The sequence below is a fragment of the Microtus pennsylvanicus genome, chromosome 8 (assembly GCF_037038515.1).
Source record: "Microtus pennsylvanicus isolate mMicPen1 chromosome 8, mMicPen1.hap1, whole genome shotgun sequence".
In the NCBI taxonomy this organism is placed as follows: domain Eukaryota; kingdom Metazoa; phylum Chordata; class Mammalia; order Rodentia; family Cricetidae; genus Microtus; species Microtus pennsylvanicus.
In genome coordinates, this window is record NC_134586.1 from 56,678,400 (window position 1) to 56,698,833 (window position 20,434).

At 40.3% G+C, this 20,434-nt stretch overlaps 1 protein-coding gene and 1 pseudogene across 2 annotated transcripts in view; one reads left to right on the forward strand and one right to left on the reverse strand.

Moving 5' to 3' along the window:
* The window catches only part of Chchd6 (coiled-coil-helix-coiled-coil-helix domain containing 6), a 228,973-nt gene that overhangs the window by 99,044 nt on the left and 109,495 nt on the right, over positions 1–20,434 (forward strand). The gene's annotated exons all lie outside the window — the stretch shown is intronic.
* LOC142856271 (transforming protein RhoA pseudogene) lies at positions 14,933–16,464 on the reverse strand (annotated as a pseudogene).

The following is a 20,434-nucleotide window of genomic DNA, read 5'->3' on the forward strand; positions in this document are numbered from 1 at the left end:
AGGGTGCAGGGCCTCACCAGTGGGTAAGGGCTATGAGGCCACACTTGGAAATTAGGCATCTCATGCTTCCAGTTAGGTTCTCTTGCTATTATGGATACTGGCTCTGTCAAGTTCTTCTCCGTCAGTCTCTCCCTTTTGTTTTTAGGATGCAGTTTTGTGGGATAGTAAATGTCTGAGCTTTCTGGTATTTCCCCCTGATCAGTCTGTGACAGAGGACATGCACAGATCTGGTCTCCTTCACAAATAGAACATTTTCTTCTCTCAAAACGCCAGCATACAGTTTACTAGAGTGTGGAAGGAAGCTTGATTGGGTCCTGGACAATGGAAAAACAGCAGAAAATAACAGAGCATTTGAACAGACCCTAAAAAGTCTCTAAGCAGCAGGCAGGCAGGAAGATGGAGGGAAAAGGTATTTTAGGCAAAGAACAGAAGGAGCTGAAAAATGAACCATGAAAACCCTGGTATCTGTGGACAGCAAGAACTTTGGTGTGCAAAGGACAGTACTTTATAGCTGACTAAGGCTTGGTCAAAATGATACTCAATTTCTGGTGCCTCTTCTTATAGAAAAGAGCCCAGGAATGGAATTTAGGTGGATCCAATGTGATCCACTTTCTAATTAGCTTCTGGGTCCCTAGTGGGATAGCTCTCCTAGTGGCCAAGAAAATGATGCCATTGCTCTGTAAGCCCATGTTCCCTCTGTGTAGGGGAAACTCCATGTTCACCAGCACTGTCTCAGCCCAGGCTGTGGACAGTGCTATCCACATAACCCCTGATTTCCTTTGGAGTTGGAAGACAGCTGCCCTCCTACTTGTCATCTTTATGGACTAAGGGTGGCTAGGGCCAGGTGACCTCTCTGGTCAGCTTAAGGTTGCTTCTCTGACTCTCTTAATCTCAGAGCACTCAAAAGACCCTTTCTATCCACATAACCCCTGATTTCCTTTGGAGTTGGAAGACAGCTGCCCTCCTACTTGTCATCTTTATGGACTAAGGGTGGCTAGGGCCAGGTGAACTCTCTGGTCAGCTTAAGGTTGCTTCTCTGACTCTCTTAATCTCAGAGCACTCAAAAGACCCTTTCTAACTTCATAACTTACAAGACCCTATGTCTGAAGTTACACTAAGTATGGGGCAGGACTTGCTTTAGAGGGTTCTGTGCCTAGAGAAGTGGTTCTCAACCTATGGGTTAAGACCCCTTTTGAGTCAAATAACTCTTGCACAGGGGTTGAATATCAGATATCCTGTATATCATATATTTACGTACAATTCATAACAGTAGCAAAATTACAGGTATAAAGTAGCCATGGATTTTATGGTTGGGGGATCACCACAACATGGGAAACTGTATTGAAGGGTTGCTGCATTAGAACAATTGAGATTCACTGGCCTAGAGCAACCAAGGCTGGCTGTGAACTTCCTTCTGATCAGGAGCTGGGCCCAGCCCTTGTTCTCTGCAGGGAGCTGTGGTTGTCATACTGTGGCCTTAAGCAACTTTTCTGAGCCAATACTCCTTAGAGCTGCAAAGTGAAACAGCAGGCCTCTGAGTTGAGTACTGCATCCATTTCCTCCCTCCCCAGCCACCTTTCCAGCCTGCAGATCCAGGTCCACCCATGAGCTCTGCTCTGCCTGACTCTGGCTTGTTTCTAGTGGTACATTGTTACAATGCACTCAGAGACAGCCCCTGCCTCCCTCACAGGCAGGGATTTTATTCTCCATCATTACTTTTTAAAAGGTGTTCAGCTAGAAAATTGCATATTATTTCCTCTGCAAAGGTTTCTCCTTGACGCCTTTGTGCAGCTACAGCTGTCATAACCGCAGTTGATAGTTTGTGTGCCTGTACATGCAAGTGCCCGGCATGGAGAGAAATAATCAGGCCCTCCTCTTGGGTAGCTGCTTCCAGTTTGCCTTTTATGAACTGGATTTAAAAAATAAATAAGTCAGATCATATCACTCTGCTGCTCTTGCCTCATAGAAGTCAGCATGAACCTTTCACCACAGCCTGCCATCCCTGCACCTTTGAGCATCAGCCTGGTTTTCATGCATTTGCTCCTCCCCCCTTCCCATGTGCCATTGTGTTTGTTATATTCTTGCTTCTGTCCCTTGGACGTGCCAATGTTTTTTTTCCACTCAGAGGCCTCTGCATTTTCTGCTAGGGATATCCCTATCTACATATGTTCTTATCCACTGTTCATCTTCTATCACTCCTTGTCTTTCTCAGTTCAGCTCTGAGAGCAGTTTGGGACCACAGGCACTCAGTAAGCGGTCCTACCTCTGAGAGCACCTGGACACAACAGGCAGTTAGTACATTTTTGTTCCAGACTGACAGAGCAACAAAAGCGTAAAGTAACAGCAGGACTGCAGCAGGACTTAGCCAAGATGCTGGCAGGAGAGAGAGTATTGAAGGTTAGTGCATATGTTGGCATGGAGGTACAAATAGGTCCCTGCAGACCAGGTATCTGCTGCTTTATCTCTGCTGGTCCTTCTTTGCTCTAAGAACTACACTCTGAGGACATGGGTATGGGAAGGTAATATGCCAAAGGTGAAGGTAGAAAGCAGGAGCCAGCTGAGTGTAGTGCCAGCAGTCCCACGTCCAGGAGAGATGCTAGCATTTGGGGCTTTCACAATGTGAAGGGTTCTGTGTGGCTGTGGTTCTTTACAAACCTGGGCTTTCTCCTAACCTGGCAAATGGTTTGTTCCAAAGGAGTACTGTGCTTGTTTCCAATCACATAGTTTTCTTTCCTGAGACTTGATGAGACCATAGAGTGATAAGCGCCTTCTTACATAGTCATGCTTGAACAATTATACCAAGTGTTCCTTTTTCAGAAGATGGAACCAATTACATAACATTTTAGCCATACAGTCTGGCTGATTTGGGGGTTCTGGGTGAGTTAACTGTCCTTTTAGTTGCCTTTAAAATGAAATTAACAATAGTTAACCACTGACTGACCTCTGTGAATGGAAGGGGTGTGCGAGTGTTTGTAAGCTGTTAATCAGCGACCACTACTATTTTGTTCCCACTTTGGAGGCTTCTCTAGCCACTGTTCCTTTCATTGCCACAATGATACTTACTGTCCCAACCAGTACTAAAGTGTCATTAAGAGGAAGAAGATGCCAATAGGGATACACACTGCATAGACTGTGTCAGACACATAGCTGTCTCTGGAGCTTTCTGTTGTTTTCTTCCTATGGTTTTGTTTTTTTGCTTCCATGGGCCACATGCAGATACCATGTTCTGGCTGTAGTCCCTCACAGCTGAAGCCTTCTTTCTTCTGTCTCCAACATGGACAGTGCATGTCCAGTCTGGGTAGAAGTGGAGATGTGCCCTTAGCATGACAGCCTGTGAATGGAGTTATTGGAAGGACACAGCATGAGAAGACAGTCTCCAAATGAGACCTATTTTCATGCTACAGTCTTTGGCAATAAAAGGGATCGGGGCTGTGATAGCTCAGCACATGGCCGTGTAATAGAATGTTTTCTCAAAGTTTTCTGGAAGGCATCAGTGAATCTCAGGAATGCACGTGGAGTAATGAGGAACAAAAGACATGGCTTTGATGTCCCTCTCAACACAGCCTGTATGAATGGACTCCTTCCTGGACTAGGTACATGGTTTTAGAAAATGAAAGATGTGATTCTATAGAAGTGGCGTACCCTGTTACTTTATGGACTCTGAGCAATTGACTTTGTCTTGTGTTGTCAAACAGCAAGCTTCTCCTTGACCCCTACCTGTTCCATTGGGGTTCTCTTTGGCCAGGGTATCTTAGAGTCCATGAAAGATGATCTGCAGCTCTGTAGTCCCTTCCTGAACAGTGCTGACCCACACGATGGGTACACAACCCCAGCTAAGATGGAAAGACAAGGAGGAAGGGAAGACTAGCTCCTGTAAAGTAATTTCCCTTCAGATCCAGAACAGGCAAACCCAGGCATGCTCAGGACCTAGCACTAGAGCATAAACATACCAGTCTCCCACGGCAGCATTACAAGGAACCAAGGAGACTTGGAGCAAAGCAGCACCCCATTCAGTGCTCATGGCAAATTGCGGTTAGAGCCCAATTCACTGAGCCGTCTGCCACACCTACTCATGTCTTCCCGCGCCTCAGCTTCTCAGCAGTGCCGTACTCCTCTGTCCTCTCTGCACACACTGGCTGTGTGGACTGAGAAGAAGGACTTACTGTGGGGAGGACAACTGACAGGTAAGCAGGCAGACAGCCCCACGTTCCTTCTTTGTAGCTTATCTCTGAGCAGACACAGGAGCAGCACAGTGAGGTCAGTTCCAGCAGTAATTTTGTAGTTATGTATGTTCTTGAGCCAGCTTTGTGACTATGGTGATGATGTGAGGGCCACTTAGGAGAGGAGGGCTGCCTATGGCATTTATTATTACAGCATGGGTAGGTGTGGCTTCCCACATCGCACTTGAAACCCAGGGCCTTGTTGTGTTCTATATCCCATGACTACAGTAGAGGCGACTGCTGCTGCTTTGGTTGTGGCTGCTGATCCCTCCTCCTCCTTTTCTTCCTCTTCTTCTTCTCTTTCTCTTCTTTGTTCTTTCTTCTTGCCAGTTTCTTGTTCTTTTATCCATGGCTGACATAGAACTCACCCTGGATTTCAACTGAAACCTGTGGTGATCTTTTTGACACTGCTTCCATTATGAAGATGTGCTACCATGCCTTACAGTTCGGGGTCTTGTTCCTGTTTTCCTGAGAACTGGTCTCCAACTGCTGGCTTTTCTGTATTCCAATGTGATCTATTTCCTTGGTGATCCTCTATTGTCAATGATGTTTTTGAGACAGAGTTGTACAACTGAGGCCAGCCTTGAACTACTGCTTCAGGATCCCAAGTGCTGGTATTATAGGTGTGCACCACCATGTCTGGCTATTTTAACATATTCATTGAAATGTAATTTATATGCCATAAAGCACTCTATTCCATGGATATTAGTGTGTTTACTGGGGTGTACTAACCATCACACATTGAAGCCTAGAGCATTTTATCATCCCTAGAAAAAAAATTATTTTGACCCTAGAAATGACATCACAATTCCAGTTGCTGGCAAGTAGTTACCCACATCCTGCCTTGTGTTTGCCTGGCGGGAACCCCCATCTGAGCATGATCACTGTAGCATGTGACCGTTTATATCTTCCCCTGCTTCCTCTCTCATTCTCTATTGCCTTTGAGAATTTTGTGCCGTGCACTTTGCATATTTTCTATTACTCTTTGATCTATCCCCGGTCCTACCCACCCACCCAACTTTGTATTATTTTTCTTTTCACCCATCAAGTCCAGTTTATGCTGCACATATATTCTTGGGTATAAGGCCTTCCACTGAAGGGTAGTTGATTTACCAATGTCTACACATGTAAAGAACTGACTCTTCATCCTCAAACAGCTATTAGTTGCCAGTAGCTTCTCTATGGGAATGGGACTTCATTCCCACCGTCCCCTCCACCCTCCATTCTGTGACTTGGTCTGGCTTGTTCTTGCACAGGTCTTGTACATGTTGTCACAACTGCTGTGAGTTCATGTGTGCAGCTGTTTGCTGTGCACTCTTTCCTTACAGTCATCTACCGCCTCTGGCTTTTACAGTCTTTGTGCTCCCTTCTATGCTGTGATCCCTGCGAACTGGAAGGAAGGAATGTGATATAGATGTTCCATTTGGTGATGAGCCTTCAGCAGTCTCTCAGTCTCTGAACCTTGACAAGTATGGGTTCATATTCATTGCCATCTGCTGCAGAAAGGAGCTTCTCTGGTGGGTGCTGAGAGGTGCACTGGTCTAAATCATTCGGAGTCGGTTTAATACTCTTTCCAATTGACAGAATAATAGTAGTAGACTTTCCTAGAGGACCTATGACCTGTAAGCCATAGATTCTTGGCCTGATAGTGATGCCTGGGTATGGGTTTCATCTTATAGAGTGGAACTCAAATGTAGTCAGAAAGTGTTTGATTATTCCCGTGATGTTTGTGCCACTATTGCACCAGTGGGCGTGCCTTGCCTGGCCAGTCATTATTGTAGCTCATAGGGTTCACAGGTAGATGGGATTGGTGATTACTTTTCTTCCTGGTAGCATGTAGCATGAAGAGCGCCTTCCAGCATTGTGAAAGGTAGTCAGTGGGTATGAAGTTCCCAGGTCAGTACCCACTTTATTTCTCCATGTTCTATGACTCGAGTGTGTGGTGTCTTCAGCAGAAGATCTTACTGCTGAGTTCTGGAGGCTAACCAATAGCATTGGTATAGTTTGGGGTCCCTGGGACCTCACTGGTCAACAACTCCAAAAGAGGTAATCCATTCCTGGCATGAGACTTTTATTTGTTAACCCATGGCTTGTTTCTTACTGTGTTGTTTTCAAGGTTCATTTGTGTTGCTGTATGTATCATGACTTTCCTTTCTCTGGCCAAATTTTATCTAATTGTATAGAAGTATTGCATTTGAAATCCATTCATTAATTGATAGCATTGGGTGACTGAGTGTAGACACAGGGAAGGGGACTGCCCCTGAGAGCATATTTATTGTATGCAAACTGTATATTGATGTTTAAAATGCAGGAATGTGTTTCAAAACCTGTGGTAGTTCTACAGATGGGCACCTGGAGAGAGGCAGCCAGAGAGTGAAGGTAAGCACGGTACAGGCTCTGACACCACTTCCCATCTGCCTTCATGCTGGTGCCTTAGTGGAGATGATCTCAGATCAGCTCAAAATTCTATTTGTCTTTGAGATTTGGCTTTTTACATTGAAAGCCAGTTACTCATTGCAGTGGTGGATAGGCATGCCTTTTTTCCTGATTGAATATTTAATAATAACACTTTTATTATCATGAAGACAATTCTTGGCTGACATTTAACTTGAAAGCATTACATTGAATCAGATACTGTGGTGGTGCTTTATATGCACACTCTTAATTAACCTCATTGCAGTCTCATGAGACAGAGGTGCTGTCAGTCTCCTTGGTGCAGAAATTAAGAAACTAAGGCTTAGAAAAACTGACCATGGGCACTCAAACAGAAGACAGATTCAGATCAAGTTTTTCTGACAGCAAAGCCTGCTTTTTGGAATCCTTTGATACATTAGTGAATACCCTGACAGTTGTAAAGAAGGGATTTTAGGGACCGTAATCTAGATGTCTCATTATTTGCTTTATGCTTGTATCCATACCAATCTACCCAGCATCTCTCTCCTGGAGATTGTGAGCAACATACACTTTCAGGCCTATCTCAAAACCTGCTGGCTCAGGAGCTGCCCTTTATCAAAAGTCCCGGTTAACTCAAGTACACGTTAAGTGTTTGAGACATACTGTTGAAATACGTGTTAGGCATGGCATCCAACTTGAGGGTCAGTGATTCTCTTTTATCCAAACACATCTCAAGATAGGCTGATTGCTTGAAGTCAGTTGCCTAGGAGTCGGGAACCTGTCTTCATACCCCTACATCTGTGCCACCTGCACCAAATTACTTAATCTGAGTCTTATTTTCTTCATATATTTAATAAGAAATTTGTTTACATCTTAATTTTATTCAGTAAATGTATTTAAAGCTGTTAATTTCTCTCTTAGATTCATTTTCTTGGCTGTGCACTTTTCTTTGGGTGGGTGAGGGATATTTTGAGACGGATGTTTCTCTATGTAACAGCCCTGTCCTGGAGCTCACTTTGTAGAACAGGCTGACCTTAAACTCATAGAGATCCACCTGCATCTGCCTCCTGAGTACTGAGATTAAAAGCACTATGCCTGGATTGTCTGCGGAGTTTTAAATATAACATTTTTATTCCTTTTACAAAATTTCATAATTTTTGTTATAATAATTATGCATATTTATGGAGAACGATGGTAATTTGATTCATGTATATAATGTCTAGTAATTGAAATTTCTATTATATGCTTTTAGTTCCCAAGATATTTAGTAAGGTCCATTACTAACACTGCCTTGTAGCCATCCTTTTACTGCATGGGTCAGTTATTTTGTATTTTACCTAAAGGGATGATGAGTTTTTACAGCTGTCAGATCAACTAAGAAAATGAAGGTGTTCAGCTAGGGGGCTAGGGGTGGGGCTTTCAGAAATGTGCCTATTAATCAAACATTCTAAACCTTTCCTCGTTTATCTTCTTTTACCATAGAAGAAAGTATTTCTCTGAGCCAGTGTCACATGTTTTTCTTGTGTCTTCAAAATGATCACATTTTGGTAAACTGTGCTGGATTTTTTTTTCAAAGATAGCTTTCATTCTTTTTATTTCACTGTGTATATGAAGAAACAAAGATAGCTTTCCTCTTGAAAGCTTTCCCCATGTTTGAGATGAGCTTTTGCTGTTTGGAGAGGTAGAAAAAGGGAGGGATGAAGAGATTGACCGGTTAACTGAATCTCTATTGTGGATTTATAGATGGCCTTAATCATTGGATCAGAGCAAAGATATTCAAAAGGCAAACATACATATATATACATTTACACAAAATTGTATGCACACGTGTAAATAGCAGTGTGCATACAACCCTACTCTTCCAGGAATCTAAAGGCTAGCTTACTACTCTGTTCTTCATTCCCACAGTAGGAGCTGAGAAAGGCTTCTTGACTCCTGACCGCCTCTCCTGCAGATTGACCCAGACAAAGCCTCCATCCTCAATTAGCCAGCTCTGCTTTGTCTCCTTGTCTGTCACCTACCCCCTATCTAGATACATTTCACTAAAGGCACTAGTCCTTCCTGGTAAATGTCAGAAAAACCTGCTTCTCACACACAAGAATGTAAAAAATTTATACCTCCATTACAAACCATTTTGTATGCAGAAAATAAATTCTGGGGTTGGGAGAGAAGTACAAGGCTAGTAGTTATGATTTTATTCTATAGACAACACACATTTTCCACCCTCAAAAATGTGATTAACCAAATGATAACATTTGGGAGAAATAATGTGTTCTGGATTTCCTTTTTCTTTCTTTTCTTTTCTTTTTTTAAAAAGTCTTTCTTATACCTAAATCTTCACTTTAGCCTTCTTCCCTCCCTTATTAGCTATATTTTCCTATTTTTTGTTTATGAAAAATAGATTTTTCCTTATACTATATTTTGATTATAATTTCTTTCCCCAGATTTTTATTACCTTCCCTCCCAACTAAATGCACACCCTGTCTCTCTCTTGTTAGAAAACAAATAGGCATCTGAAAAGTAATAAAATTAATAAGATAAAACACAAACAAACAAACCAGTATAGTATAAAAAAAAACAAGAAAAAGAACCAAAGAAAAAGCACAAGAAACACATACAGACACAGAGACACACATGTTCACATACAGAGAAACCCCAGAAAAACACAAAGCTGGAAATCGTAATGTATATGCAAAGGACCTGTAAATAAATAAATAAGTAAATAAATAAATGGTCTTACAAAGCATTATGAGGCAAAGAACTTCCAAATATGACATTGAGTTCATTTTGTGTTGGCTGATTACTGCTGGGCATGGAGCCTGCCTTTAAGAGTGGTTTGTAGGCCCAGTGAGTTTCCCTTGAAGGAAATGAATTTTTCATTTGTGAGGTTATCAGTCAAAGTTGACTTCTGAATTGATGCAGGCCCTGTACATGCGCCTACAGTCTTTGTGAGTTCATATAGTGTAAGTCCTGCTGAGCTTAGAAGGCCTTGTTTCCTTGGTGTTCTCCACCTCTGCTCTTAACAGTCTTCTTACCTCCTCTCCTGCAGTGTTTCCTGATCCCTGGAGGAGAGGGATTTGATGAAGAATCCCATTTAGGACTGAGTGTTCCAAGGTCTCTCACTCTCTGCTCACAGTCCAGCTGTAGGTTTCTGTGTTTGTTCCTGTCTACTGCAGGAGAAAGCTTCTATGTTGATGACTGAGCAAGTTACTGATCTATGAGTGTAGCAGAATGTTGTTAGGAGTTATTTAATTGCTAATCCCTTAGCAGAATTGTATTTGGTTTTTCCCTAGGTCCCTGGTCTTTCTAGTCTCAGGTTCTTTACCACCCACGTAAAGTCAGGGATAGGTTCCATATCATTGGAATAGGCATTAAATCCAATCAGATATTGGTTGGTTACTCTCAAGCTTTGTGCCACCATTACTAGCACATATTGCAGATAGGTCACCATTGTAGATCTAAGGGTTTGTACCAGGATTGGTGGTCACCCTTTTCCTTTGGTAGAGTACAGGGTATCTTTCAGTACCATGAGCACTAGTCAGAAGGGGTGAAAGCTTTAGGTAGGCATCAACTCAACTTCTCTGTGTCCAATAAGTTATATAGTTGCCTTCATAAATGGAGCTTTATCCTTAATTTGTGGAGAGCAACCAATAGCTTTGGCAATAACCTGGGTTGTTTGGGGTTTTCCATGAGACCCGTTTGGCCAACAACTCAATTAGATGTAAACTATTCTCAGAAATGAAGGCTTCATTTGGTGACAAGAGATGTCCAATTGGGGGCTCTGTCTCCACCGTTACTTAGCAATTCCATTTAGATCTCCTTTATTTATGTTTATATTTCAGAAAGCATCTACTGTATTATGTTTCCATACAACCACTCAACAGGTACTGAGTTTTAGCTGCCCTTACTGTCATTCCCTCCCTCTCCCACTCTCCCCTCCACTCCCCAATTTATTCTCCTGTTTCAGTCCCACTCCACCCCATCTGTGGTGGTTTGAAAGAAAATGATCCCCAAAGTGACACAATTAGGCTGTGTGGCCTTGTTGGAGTGGGTGTGGCCTTGTTGGAGGAAGTTTGTCGCTGTGGAGGCATGCTTTGAGATCTCAGGCCACACCAATGTCTCAGTCCATTTTCTGTTGACTTCTAATCAAGCTGTTTCCTACACTATGTCTGTTTCCATGCTGCCATGTTGATATGCTATGATGATAATGGACTGTCTGAAAATGTAGCCTATCCCAATTAAGTGGTTTTCTTTATGAGAGTTGCTGTGGTCATGGTGTCTCTTCAAAGAAATAGAAACCCTGATTAAGATACCATCAATCCATATCTGTCCATTCTATTTCCCCTTCCTAGGGAGATCCATCCCTTTGTTCTAGTCCCTTACTCTTGGTTATCTGGATTGTAGCCTGCTTACCGAAGACTTAACAATTAACATTGAACACGTACCCTATTTGTCACAGCTGGGCTCATGGTCTCTGTGCTAGAGCAAAGTCCCCAGTTTTTTATAACTTTGCACTTCTGCTCCAGGACCCAGGTCATGGGGTGTTATCTTGTGTTTCCTTTTTAATCTGAGTAGTGCTGACTTGCCAACTCATTGTTGTTTGGGATTTTCCCACACTTTTTTAGATGTTTGGCCTCTAAGTGTCCTTTCTTGTCATGTTCCTGTCTGGTTTCATATCACAATTCCAGTTGCTTCTCAATGGCTAGGAGGATTCCCTCTCTGATGAAGGAACTTGCCTAATCATGGCACCCTTCTCTTAAGAACCTGGGACAGCTGGTCAGTAGGAAATCTTTCAGATGAACTTGACTTTTTTTTTTTTAGAAATTCAGGAAAATGGCTTGTTTTAGATGATCAGGTGCACAGTGTTTATATTTCTGTCCTTATTTTAATCACATTGTGTAATTTGTGAGTGTGTAACTGAGCTTCCTGGTTTCATGCTTTTTAACACATCTAGAGGTGTCCATCCTCTGTTCTCAGGCACTCAGATGCTTTCCTGATGCCTCTGCCTCTCAGGAGCTCTGCTCCATGTGTATACTGCACCAAGCATGTGTATACTGCACCGAGCATGTGTATACTGCACCGAGCACCCGATGCTGGCAACTGTCCTGCAGTGGGAGGCAGACTGTCAGTCCAGTGTGGTCATTCTTACACCTTCCTGACCTTCTTGAGAAATCTACTTGTTCCTCAGCATTTCCAGAGTAGAGTATTCAAGCCTCCAACTGTGGTTGCACAATTAGTGTTGTAGATTTGCCTGGCAGCTTTGCTTTTTGTATTTAGCTGATAAGTATGTGTACATTTAGGGTTGTTACTTCTCTGAGAATACTGGTCTACTTTATTGGAAACTGCCTTCCTTATGTCTGGTAACATTTTCAATCCCAGGCTTTCTTGTCTAATCTTAACACAGCTACACAGACTTTCCTTTACTAGAGAGGTGCTCAGTGTACCTTCCTTTAACTTGTTTTTTTTTTAGAACATTTTTATTTATATCCAGAGCATGTCATTAGGACTATGTTTTTTTCTTTAGGGAGCAGAATAATGTGGCCCCTTAAGATCTTTAGAACCTGTGACTGTATCCCTTATGCAAAAGGGACTCTTCAGATGTGATCAAGCTAAGGACATGATGAGATGCAGAGGTTGTCCTATTGTACAGATGGCCTCAGTGTAACCCAAGGATTCTGTGAAGGAGAGAGGGAAGAAAATCAGAAAAGTTGTAAGGAGGGATGAGATCATGTTCAAGGTACAGTCAAGAGCCAAGAAAAGAGAACAGACCCTAGACCCAACAATCCAGAGAAACCAGAGACAGTAAGGAAAAGATTCTTCCCAGAAGGCTACATCCATGAGAACAACATAGATTTAGCTGAGTAGTGCCCACTGAAACATCTGCTTCTGCACCAGTAGGATACACATCGTTCGTGGCCTTTAGACCACAATGTTAATGTCCTTAATGGGGTCCTATTTATCAACTGGTGTTCTTATTGCTTACACTTACAGGGCCCCTTTCAGGAAAATATTTTCTTGTGCTTAATATCCAGCGTATTTCCTAGTTTCCCATCTATTGGAGTGTTAAGGTCCTTGATCCATTTGGAGTTGACTTTGTACAGGGTGAGAGATAGGATCCAGTTTCATTCTTCAGCGTGCAGTTCTCCAGTTTGAACAGCACCATTTGTTGATGATGCTGTTTTTTCTCTGATGTGTATTGCCTTTGTCAAAAATCAGATGGCGGGAAGAGTGCAGGCTTTTAAGAATGTTCTTAGTTATATTCTGTTGATTAGCTTGTCTCTTTTTAAGCCATAACATGCTACTTTTATTACTGCAACTTTATAGTACTTCAAATCTGGAATGGTCATATCTCTTGCACTTTTCAAAATATTCTGGATTGTTTGAACTATCTGGACATTTTTGTGTTTCCATATGAAATGTAAGAACTTTTTCAGTTTCTGTAAAGAATTGGATTGAATTCTGATGGGGAGTGCATTGACTCTGTAGATTGCTTTTAATAGGACAACCGTTTTCACAATAGTAATTCTACCAATCCATGAGCATGGGAAGTTTTTCCATCCTCTGATATTTTCTTCAGTTTTGTTTCAGGGTCTTGTTTTTATTGTACAAGTCTTTCACTGCATTGATTAAATTCATTTCAGGGGTCTTTTGATGCTATTGTGAAAGGTACTGATGCCTTGATTTCTTTCTTAGAATGTCATTGAAAGGCTACTTTTTTAGTGCTAATTTTGTATTATGTTACGTTCTGGGTGTTTTTATCAGCTATATGAGTTTTCTGGTGTCATATATATAAATATATATATATATATAATTATATATAAATAAGAATGTTTGGCTCCTTTCTAATTTGTATCTCTGTAGATCTCTTTCATTCACCTATTGCTTTAGCTAAGATTTCAGGCATTCTATTGAAAGGGGAGGGGTGGTGAGTGGACACCCTGTCTTATTCCTGAATTTAATGGAAATGTTTTGAAATTTTCTCAGCTCATCAAGATGTGGTCTCTGGGCTTGCTGTTTATTGCATTTAATATGTTGAAGTATGTCCTCTATATTCCTAGATTTCTCCAGATATTTTATCATGGATAATACTGGATTTTGTGAAAGACCTTTTTTATAGACTGAAACTGCTCTTTTGTTCCCAGCTGTTCAGGCCAAATAATCACACAGAAACTATATTAATTACAGCACTGCTTGGCCTATAGCTAAGGCATATTTCTGGCTAACTCTTATATTTTAAATTAACCCATTTCTGTTATTTTGTATTGCCACAAGGCTGTGGCCAACCAGGTAAGGATCTGGCATGTTCTTCTCCTTTGACAGCTACATGGCATCTCTCTGATGCTGCCTACTTTTTCTCTATGTCTCTGTTTGGATTTCCTGCCTGGCTTTACTCTGCTAAGCCACTGGCAAGAACAGTTTTATTCATTAGCTAATAAAAGCAACACATAAGCAGAAGGACTTGCCGCATCATCTACCCTTTTCTGTCTAATTAAAAAGGGAAGGTTTTAACTTTAACATAGTAAAATTGCATAATCAAAGCAGTTATCAAGCAAGAATTATAGCTATAATATTTAGTCCATTTATATTTAGCAAGTTAAGGAAAATACTCTATCATCTATCCTATCTTTGTGAGTCTAAAGTTTTATATCTAATTTATCTTCTATCATAACTAAGGAAAACTGTAACTATTTAGACTTCAACTCCATCAAAGACCCCAGAAGGATATAATATTAACTAAGTAAACAGGAAATGCATTGTAAGCAACTTTCAAAACTCTAGAATTGGCAGAGGCATCTTGCTGCCTGGACAGTCACTCAAAGTTCTTTTTAACATTGGGGCATCCATCTTCAGTCTACAAGCTGATAGTATCTGACAGACTTTTCCATGAAGCAAGAAATTTTTTTCTGCGTCCTGCAGAATGTCTGCAGACTCTTTCATGAAGCAGCAACCCTGAAGGTCTGTCTCACCTTCTTTAGGCATTTTTAGCATTCATTTTTCTGTGGTTCCAGCATGTCCAGTTCATACAGAATACCATAAAGCCATCCAGGCAAGAGCAGTTTCTTGCCCAAATGGCTAACAAACTCCATAAGGAGCCTTTCTGATACCCATTTTCCTCTTGATGTAGATTGGTGCTACCAGGAGATGTGTCTCATTGTCAAGAAAAGTCTTAATTTCTTAAAACATTTTAAATGCCATGTTCTGTAGGTCTTTGAAAGGTTTGAAGAGTACCTATCCATCTGAAATATATCTCTGTACATCTAGAAATCCTAACTAATATGACTACAGTTTGACTATTATAGATGACTATTAATCCATAATTTTAAATTATGTATTATATATTTTTTTGAATTTTCCATCTGACTTTATTTCCAAATACACTTTCTTTTAAAAAAAAACCCAAAAAACACAATATACTTTCTGTGGGAATGACAAATATCAGTATTGGAAATCCAATTATACAAAAAAATACTACATCTAGTCTGGGGTAGATGTATTTATTTTTGGTAACATACATTAAGTGGCACTAATTACACAGTAACTATAAGGTAACTATCATGAGACCACAGAACTGTAACTCTGCCATAGCTTCTTGGACTTGGGCCTTTCTGGCTGAGCAAATTTTCAAAAAACTGGATGCCTTCCCCAGAGCTCTGCCATGGGGTCTGCGGAGGAAAGCTCTGGGAGCAGTCGGTGACTCAACCAGTGTTCTTGCAGCTGACAGAGGAGAGACAGGACATGTTAGTTATAAAGTAGTTACAGCCTAATTCACAAAAGTTACCAACTTTTTCTCTTTCTAGAAAGAAGCAAGAAGTTAAGAAATTCTTTGATGTAGTGCCTGGTGTCAGGTGGAGTGCAGAGAGAGCTGTTAGAGCAGTGTCAGAAAGACCCTGGCTGGTCAGACAGGTTGGACATCATTAATAATCATGGTTGGCTTCTAAATACTGGTAGCAAGATGACTTCTGATTTGTAATCTTAGGTAAATTATAGATAAATGAATAGGCCAGTAATCATACACTAAGATTAATAAACAGCACTTCAAAATTAACCACGTGAGGGCTGTGCTTGCACAAGCCTTCACAAAATGAGGCACCTGGATTTTTTCTTCCCACGTCTAGCTTGCAGAGCAGTTCTCGTGGCCATTTCAAAAACCTCTCTCACTCCGTCTTTGGTCTTTGCTGAACACTCCATGTACCCAAAAGCGCCAATTCTGTTTGCCATATCTCTGCCTTCTTCAGGTTTTACCAGCTCCTGCTTCATTTTGGCTAACTCCCATCTTGTGTGCTCATCATTCCGAAGATCCTTCTTGTTCCCAACCAGGATGATGGGCACATTGGGACAGAAATGCTTGACTTCTGGAGTCCATTTTTCTGGGATGTTTTCTAAATTATTAGGGCTGTCAATGGAGAACCGCATCAGTATAACATCTGTGTCTGGGTAGGAGAGAGGCCTCAGGCGATCATAATCTTCCTGTCCAGCTGTGTCCCACAAAGCCAACTCTACCTGCTTTCCATCCACTTCAATATCTGCCACATAGTTTTCAAACACCGTGAGCACATAAACCTCTGGGAATTGGTCCTTGCTGAAGACTATGAGCAAGCACGTCTTACCACAAGCTCCATCACCAACAATCACCAGTTTCTTTCTGATGGCAGCCATCACTTACAAAGGTACTGAAAACATACAGCTTCTGTGACAGTGGTTGTACAAAGTACCTGGAACTTCTCAGACGCAAGGCTCAAGGCGACCACTCCAAGTCTGGCCTCTTTGCGCTGAGGATACCTGTCCACGAGTCCGTAAGCTCAGAGACGAAGACCTGCAGCTCCACGGGAGATGGCGGACTAAGGAGAGAACCGACGGAGTACCGTGGGTGGCGGGTGGGGAGCGCCTATGTATTATATTTTTAATGAGCTATATAAACATAATACCTTAAACAAGAGTATACACACACACAAAGTGTAATAAAATTGGCCTTAAATTTGTATCAGTATACCAAGATCCATACCAATGTATTCATCTCTATATATTGTATCTCCCTTTAAATGAAAACAAACATTTATAAACAATCATTTTGGCAATTTGGGTGTAGTTTTCTCAAGACTTCTTTCTGCTGTTTATTGGGAAAAGTATTTTTAGGGTTCACGGAGACCTTTCAGGGATGTTTTCTTCCATCAAACCACATCAGCCTGGAAGGAATCCACAGGTTGTTATATTTTGTGAAAACAAAAGCAGAACCTCTTTTCCAAAGAAACACATCCTTAGGCCCAAATTTTGAAGTCAAGATACCTTTATATTGATTTAACTTAGCAGCCTGGGGGAGGGGGGATGTCTCTCTACAGTCAAAAAATTTAAAGAAAGCACAATAATATACTCAATTTAGACTCTCTGTGTATATTCCATCTTTACGTGGCTTATTTTTCTTTACTGCTTTAATCTATGACTGTACTTTTTCTGTCTCTTTAAAGACTTTACTTTTTTCATCTAATGAGATGAACATATTGTTTCTATCCTCATGCTTTTTTATGTGGTGAGTTACATTTTTTAAATTTATGAATGTTGACCATCTACTGTATTTCTAGATGAAAGCTGATTTGATCATGCTGAATTATCTTTATGTGTTTGTTTGCATGTATTTTATTGTGAACTTTTGTCTTTATTTTCTTTATTAATATTTTATGTTGTTCAACCTTTACTTAATTTTTATATTAGAGTATCACTGGTTTCATAGAAGTAATTTTGCAATGTGATTTTCTTTTCTGTTTTACAGAATAACTTGAGCAGTATTGGTATATGTTCTCCTATCTCGGTAGAATTCTGCACTAAATCCATCTGGTTCTGGGCTTTATTTGAGGGTTGGGACTGGATTTTTAATATTGCTTCTATCTCATTAGATGTTATTGAGCTATATAAATTATTTATTTCATCTTGATTTGGCTTTGGTAGGCCATGTATACCTAGAAATTCATCCATTTCTTTTAGATTTTTCAGTTTGATGGAATGTAATTTCCCCTTTTATTAAAGAATTTTTTGATGCATTACTATATTAATCATGTTTTTACCTCCTGAATTTCTTCCAGATCCTCCCTACCCATCCAACTTTGTTTTTCTCTCTCTTTAAACAAGCAAAAAAAAATTTTTTTTTAAGAAACCCCATACAACAGAAATAGAAACAATCAGAAGACCAATAGAACAACAACAACAAAAAAATCAAAACACAGTGCCCGGCTGATAAATGGCTGATAATATAAACAGTGAGACACCATTGGGAAAAAAATGATTTTCCTTTTGCCAGTGGGTATCAGTTGCAGATAACTTCTTAGGGATTGGATTCCATATCCACTTCTCCCTCTCAATGCTAAGACTCCATCTGGTTTGAACATATGCAGGTCATGTGTGTGATGCTGTAAGCTTTTAGGTTCATATGTCCTATGTTTAGGTTCATATGTCGATATGTTGGTTCTATTGTATCTGGAAGACATTTTTTCCTTGGAGTCATCCATATCTTCTGGCTCTTAAAACCTTTTTGCTTCCTCTTCAACATAAATATCTGATCCTTGAGAAGACATCCCATTTAGGTCTCACTCCCCACACATTGTTCAATTGTGGATCTTGTGTTAATTCCCATCTCCTGCAAGAATAAGTTTCTCTAATATGTGTTGAGCAAATCACTATCTAAGGAAATAGCAATGTGTAACCAGGAGCCCTTTTTTACTATATTCCTTTTGCAAAATAATAGTATTATATTTCCCCCTAGGCCTATAACCTATTTAGTTTCATATTCTTGGCCATGTTAGTAATGCCAGGTAGGGTTTCATTTCATGTAGTAAGCCTTAAATTCAGTCAAGAAGTGTTTGTTTACTCCTCTAACATTTGCACCACTATTGTACCAGTGTATTTTACAAGCAGGTCACTATTGTAGGTCTCAGAGTTTGTACTGGCTGATATTGGTGATTATCTTTCTCCTCCAGTAGCATGCAGAGTGCCTTCTAGTACCATAAACACTAGTCAGTAAGGGTAAAGCTTCTGGTTAGGCACCAGCTCAACTTCTCCATCTTCAGTGACATAAGTAAGCATTGTATTCAGCAATAGGACTTACAGTCAGGTTGTGTAGATTAATCAGGAGTCTTGGCAAACCCTGTGATGTTTGGGGGTTTTCCATGAGACCATTTTGGCCAACAATTCAACAAGATAACCCCTTCCTGGTGCGGTAAATTTTACTTGGTGACATAAGACATTTTATTGAGCATTATCTTCTTTTATTATTTGATAATTCCATTTAGATTCATTTCATATATGTATATATTTTAGGAAGTTTCTTCAGTAGGTTTCCACATGGTTTCTCAAGTGACCTTTAATGTTAGTTACCCCTCCCGTATTTCCTCCTTTCCCCTTCTCTCCTATCCCCTTCCCTATTTAGTCCTCCTATTGTAATTTCCCCTTTGTATCTCCATAGCAACATGTTTTATTTTTCCTTCCTTGGGAGATCTTTTCCTCTACCCTAGTCCCTTTCTAAGTATCTAACCTCTGTGGTTAGTCAGACTGTAGCACATTTTCACAGCTAATGTACACATATGAGAGAAAATATACTGCTGTTTGTCTTTTGGAGTCTGGGTTACTTAACTCAGAATGATTATTTTTCTGCCATTTATTTACCTTAGAATTTCATTTTTCTTAACAGCTAAATAATATTCCATTGTGGAAATGTACCATATTTCCATTATCCATTCATCAGTTGATAGACATCTGGGTTGTTTCTACTTCCTGTCTATTATGAATAGAGCAGCAATGAGCATGGATGAGCAAGAATCTCTGTAGTAGCATGTAGAGTTCTTTGGATATATGCCCAAGTGGTATAGCTGGATTTTGAGGTAGATTGATTCCTAACTTCCTGGGTAACCACAGCACTGATTTTATGATTTCCATAGTGCTGTACCAGTTTGTTCTCCCATAAGCAGTGAATATGTGTTTTCCTTTTCCCTTATCCTCTCCATCAGCATGTGTGATTATTGATCTTGGCCAGTCAGAGTAGAGAAAGATGAAATCTCAGTAGCTTTAATTTGCATTTCTCTGATGACTAAAACTATTGAACATTTATGTAAATGTTTCTCAGCCTTTGCTGTTTCATCTTTTGAAAATTCTGCTTAGTTTTATACCCCAGTTTATAATTGAGTTATTTGTTGTTGTTATTTTTAATATTTAGTTTTTTAGTTTTTTATATATTCTAGATACTAACTGTATCAGATATATGATTGGTTAAAAAAATCTTTTCTATTCTGTAGGCTGCCACTTTACCTGAATGGTGGTGTCCTTCGCCAACAGAAACTTTCCTGTTCCATATTAAATGAAATTTCACTTATTAATTTTTGGTGTTTGGCGCAGACGTTTAGAATTGCAATACCCTCTTGGTGGATTTTTTGTTTACTACATATATAGTATCCTACCCTATCTTTTCTCTTTAGTTTTGGTTTGAATTTTGTTTTCTCAGGTATGAAAATAGCTACTACATTTGCTTGCTTCTTGGGTCCATTTGGTTGGAATACCTTTTCCATCCTTTTACTCTGGAATGACATCCATCCTTGATAATGAGGTGTGTTTCTTGGATGCAGCAGAAAGATGAGTCCTGTTTCTGTCTTAGTTTTTGTATTTTTACTGGGGAGATGAGACCATTAATATTGAGTTATTAGTGAGCAGTGTTTAACCAATTCCTATTGTTTTGTTGCTGTGGTTTAGATATTTTCCCCCTTTGTTCTGATTTACTATTCTGGGGTTATTTATTTCTTGTGACCTCTTGGATATGGTTAACCTCTTCAGACTTAAGTTTT